Source organism: Hyperolius riggenbachi, chromosome 2 (genome assembly GCF_040937935.1).
Source record: "Hyperolius riggenbachi isolate aHypRig1 chromosome 2, aHypRig1.pri, whole genome shotgun sequence".
Taxonomy (NCBI): domain Eukaryota; kingdom Metazoa; phylum Chordata; class Amphibia; order Anura; family Hyperoliidae; genus Hyperolius; species Hyperolius riggenbachi.
Genome location: NC_090647.1, coordinates 488,939,726 through 488,945,725, shown reverse-complemented (window position 1 = coordinate 488,945,725; position 6,000 = coordinate 488,939,726).

Genomic DNA, 6,000 nt, shown 5'->3' with positions numbered 1-6,000 from the left:
AATCCACCAGGCCGCCCGATAATATCAGGAAACGGATGTCTTACAGAGAAAATTAGTCAATACGTTGACTTTTTTCTAAGACCGTTTGTAATCAGTCTCCCCTCTTACATTAGAGACACAATGGATCTACTCAATAGATTACAGGGGATATCTGTAAATGAAAATGTATGGCTGGCCAGCCTGGATGTTGAATCCATGTATAACAACATCAAACATGAATTGGGTATTGAAGCAGTTAGATATTTCTTGAGATCACGAAGTATCCATTTGGAGGAACACTCTATGTTTATCATCAGTCTTTTACATTTTATCTTGACTCATAACTACTTTTTGTTTAAAAATAAATTCTATCTGCAGAAGAAAGGATGTGCCATGGGAACATCGTGTGCCCCCTCTTATGCTAATATATTTCTAGGTTGGTGGGAGGATACCATGGTCTTTTGTGAGGACCTGGCAGTGTATACCTCACATATTTTGTTCTGGGGTCGTTTTATAGATGACGTGTTCATACTATGGGACGGCCCCAGGACCATGTTCGAGGATTTTGTTGGTGTCTTGAACCAGAATAACATCGGAATGTTTTTTACATTTGAAATTGATCAGTTCTCACTCAGCTTTTTGGATGTGCAAATTACACGTACAATGGAAGGTAAACTTGAGACCAAAATTTATTGCAAGGTAACTACAAATTCGCTCCTTGATTGGAAAAGCCATCACCCGGTACCCCTTAAAAAAAGAATTCCAAGGGGTCAATTTCTCAGTGCGAGGAGAAATTGTTCTAGTGGAGAGACATTTGAGATAGAATGTAAAAACCTCCACAGAAGATTTAAGGAAAGAGGTTACCCTGATAATGTAATCAGAGAGGCTGAGGAGAGAGCACAAAAAACTAAAAGGGAGGATTTAATGACCCCGAAAAATAGAGATCAGGATCAAAAAGAGGGAACAATGCGTATCATAAATACTTTCTCTACACAATCTGATGATATCAGGAGGATAGTAAAGAGGCACTGGTCGGTATTAAAACTTGACCCTCAACTGAATGAGATATTACCTCAAAGTCCGATGTTCACATATAGACGTGGTAGGAACATAGGTGATGATTTGACACATTCATACCTACCATTATCCAAGAAGCCCATAAAAAAGACATGGCTGGATAGACCCCTGAGGGGGATGTTCAAATGCGGGAGATGTAAAGCCTGCGGGAATGTAAATGTATGTAAGAATTTTAGAGCTCCAAAAAATGGAAGGGATTTTGAGATTCTTGACTTTTTTAACTGTGAAACAGGAGGCGTCATATATGCCATAGGGTGCCCATGTCCACTATTATATATAGGGGAGACCACTCGTCAAGTAAAGCAGAGGATTCTTGAACATATTGGCAATATAAAAAATCCAAAAGATACACCTGTGTCCCGTCACTTCAGAGAAAAACATGGGGGCGACACGACATGTTTGAAATATTTCGTGATTCAGCAATGGAAGATGGGACCAAGGGGGGGAAATTTGGATATAAAGTTCCGCCAATTTGAAGCAAAATGGATTTACCGGCTGGGGACTTTGAGCCCAGGAGGTCTGAATGAGGGATTTACATATACCCCATTTATCTGAGGGGGCGGTTTTTCCTGTTGTAGTGGATTTGCATATTTCGGATAAAATAGTACTGGCCTATTTACATTAAAAACGTGTAAGTTCAGGTACAGAGGCTTTATAGTGTATGGTGGAGATGTTGACTATATAATGGATAAGTACGGTAGATGTGCCTTATAAGGCCATATTTGTTTGTGGGGAATAGTATAGTTATACTGATACACTAAGGAGATAGTAAACCTTTATCTATGAGGTTATTATAGGTTTTATGAGTGGATACTGCCCCTCCCCCTACATGTATAATATACACTTTTGTACTGGGTCATCAAGGTCCATATTTATATATATACACATACATACAATTTTGAGCAATCATGTAGCCCTGTTTATGGATTTATTGGTACGATATATGCCATTCTCCTAAGATGAGCTTTATATATTAGTGTGGGGATCATGGGTATGTTTACAAATTATGCCCCATTTATGCTCATTGTGATGTATAGGTTTTTTTCTGAGGTATGCGGATCTATATAGTTGGATATTCTGCGTTGAACAGTATGCGGATCTGTATGAAACTTTCTTTAGTAGAACTGATAATATACTACATAATCCGCGCTTTGATAATATGCGGATATTTGTATGAATAAAACTGCCTCTGCCAAGACTGACAGTAAACAGAAAGGGTTTCCATAGCAACGGAACGTTTACCCGGCTGCTGATATACGCAGATTGGCTGAACAGCAAGAACTCACCGCCCCACTCCCGCCCTGTCCTAACATATGATCATATTATTGGTTGGCAAAGGGGACTCTGATCCGCCCTGCACCTAGCCACCTAAGCACGAATTGACAGCACAGCACTTGATGGAGATGGGTGCCGATTGGCTATTGGAACAGATATGTTCCAATGAGAGGTGAATACTGCCTCTCACGAATGAGCATTGAGGATTGGAGGAAAGTAGGTGGGGAAAGATACAAGCCACCAATGGGATTCGCCCAATGCATCTCTATGGTGGAGAAAATGATCTCTGGCTTTTTGCTATTTTCAGAGGATATATAGATGTAAATCAAAGTGGTTTGAACTGAGGGATTTATATATACCCCATACAGCGAGTTTGGAAGGTTATACTTACCTGTAAGTGATGTTTTTTTATAGCATTGGATTGGATATGACAGCCAATCATTTACAGAGTATAATGATTGATGGACGTTTGGGCCAATTGTGGCTAACCTCTGTGGGGAAGGATTAAATTTGCATGACACTCCAACAGGGGAGAGTATATAAGACAGCCTTCAGATGGAGCTCACTTGATGCCTGACTGAGCTAGAGAGCAAAGCTCTCATTTATTGTTTTCTATATGTGATGATTGTTAATTTATAAGATATGCACCTTGCACCCTAGCACTTAGCACTTTATACCCTGACGACAGCTCCAAATGGGGAGCTGAAACATGTCGGATTGGTGGTGGGGGGTTTCTTTATAGCACTTTAGCAATCTTAGTGAGGAATAGGTTGATCAGATGTATGTTTACAAATGATTAATATCTGATCATTGATTTTGTAACCGCCCTCAGTTAGGTCAATTAGGCATATGATTTTATTTTAATTATATTAATAAAAGTTATATTTTATAATGTACACACTCTAGATAGGAATTATCCTTGTGTTTTCTTGTTAAGTGGGGTGCCAGAATCAGAACAGGAGGAGGAAGATATGTCACGCTTCCATGCAGAAGCTGAGGTGTTCTGTGTTAAATAGTCAACTACGTCCTGACAATATTGGGGGTTGATGGCACGTGCCTTCTTCTGAACACTGTACTTTGGTCGAGGGCCACATGAAATCACGACAGCATCACCTCAAACAGACCTGCCGGGTGGCCTGCCTCTGCCTTTTGTTTTGTCCATATTGGGGGGGGGGGGGGGGGTGAAGTGAAAGGTATGCACTGACTTGACTACTACAATGTGCAGTCCATACACAATCAATCGATTCCGGACTCAACCCTTGCGCGAATAATCTTCAGAATTTATTGTAATAATGCATGCGGTTATACAGCAGACAAAAAAGCACAACATTTTGGGCTACATGCCCTTTCTCAAGTGGTTAAGCACTTGAGAAAGGGCATGTAGCCCGAAACGTTGTGCTTTTTTGTCTACTGTATAACCGCATGCATTATTACAATAAATTCTGAAGATTATTCGCGCAAGGGTTGAGTCCGGAATCGATTGATTGTGTATGGACTGGATTATGATTGGAGGCTTGATGGACCTCCTACGATGATCTGTGACTCCCCGAGATTAACAGAGTGATTCCTGAGGTCTGTGGACAACCCAGTGCTGGGCCGAAATTACGCATTAGCGTAATTACGCATCGTAATTCACTACAAATGCACCGTAAGCGTTACGTGTAAGGTTACGGTATTACGCGTAATTAATTACGCGTAGACCGTAAGGTTACGTTTTACGCGTAACAAATTACGCGTAAGACAGTAAACTCCCATTGAAATTACACAGTCTGCCGTAATCGTGTAATATTACGCTCCCGTATAATATAAAAAAGCCGCCGACTTTAATGGTTAATAGCAAAGCCCCCTTAAGTGCTAAGAGCCTCAAATTTGGAGAATATATTAAGGAGATCAGAAGGAATAAGAGAAAAAATTTTTTTTCAAAAAGACCTTATAGTTTTTGAGAAAATCGATGTTAAAGTTTCAAAGGAAAAATATATACATTTAAAAACCCGCCGACTTTAACAGTTAATAGCAAAGCCTGCTTAAAATTTAGGAACACCAAATTCACAGGGTATATTAAGGGGATCAGTGGGAATAAGAGGAAACATTTTTTTTCAAAAAGACCTTATAGTTTTTGAGAAAATCGATTTTTAAGTTTCAAGGGCGAAAATGTCTTTTAAATGCGGAAAATGTCAGTTTTTTTTGCACAGGTAACAATAGTGTTTTATTTTCATAGATTCCCCCAAGTGGGAAGAGTTTTACTTACTTCGTTCTGAGTGTGGGAAATATAAAAAAAAAAACGACGTGGGGTCCCCCCTCCCAGACCTCTTTAACCCCTTGTCCCCCATGCAGACTGGGATAGCCAGAATGCGGAGCACCGGCCGCGTGGGGCTCCGCACCCTGACTATACCAGCCCGCATGGTCCATGGATTGGGGGGTCTCGGAAGGGGAGGGGCAGCCAAGCTTTCCCCTCCCCCTCCGAGCCCTTGTCCAATCCAAGGACAAGGGGCTCTTCTCCACCTCCGATGGGCGGTGGAGGTGGAGGCCGCGATTTCCTGGGGAGGGGTTCATGGTGGCATCTGGGAGTCCCCTTTAAAAAGGGGTCCCCCAGATGCCCACCCCCCTCCCAGGAGAAATGAGTATAGAGGTACTTGTACCCCTTACCCATTTCCTTTAAGAGTTAAAAGTAAATAAACACACAAACACATAGAAAAAGTATTTTAATTGAACAAAAAACATAACCACGAAAAAAGTCCTTTAATATTCTTAATTAACCATTAATACTTACCTGTCCCTTTAAAAGCCAGTTCCCACGCAATATCCTCGGAAATATACTAATCAGTTACAATGTAACAAAGTTATTACAATGTAACAACTTTGTTACTTTGTAACACCACCGCACCCGACGTCACTCGCCGCTCACCCGCCGGCCGCCGCATACACGCTAGTCCCCGCCGGCTCCCGCCGTCACTCCGCCCACACCTGTCACCCATATACATGCTGGCACCCATGGGTGCCAGCATGTATATAGGTGACATGTGGGATAGGTGGGGAGGGCAGCGGAGCCGGCGGGGACTTAGCGTCCCTTCACCCGACAGAGCTCTGAGCTATATTAGCTCAGAGCTCTCGAAAGCATCTTTGTATTTGGGCTCCAAGGAGCCCCATTGGTCCTTAGCAGACCAATGGGGTTCCTTTTGATTTGAAGGAACCCCATTGGTCTGCTAAGGACCAATGGGGCTCCAAATACAAAGATGCTTTCGAGAGCTCTGAGCTATATAGCTCAGAGCTCTGTCGGGTCCGTGCAGCGCAGACGGGTATGCAGCGGCGGCGGCGAGTGACGTCGGGTGCGGTGGTGTTACAAAGTAACAAAGTTGTTACATTGTAACAACTTTGTTACATTGTAACTGATTAGTATATTTCCGAGGATATTGCATGGGAACTGGCTTTTAAAGGGACAGGTAAGTATTAATGGTTAATTAAGAATATTAAAGGACTTTTTTCGTGGTTATGTTTTTTGTTCAATTAAAATACTTTTTCTATGTGTTTGTGTGTTTATTTACTTTTAACTCTTAAAGTGAACCAGAGACGAAGCACCCTTGTGTATTTTACCATAGAAATCAGTGGGAACATTAGAGAAAACATTTACCATGCTCTCTGTTCCATCCTCACTGCTAAAAGTGTCTGTTA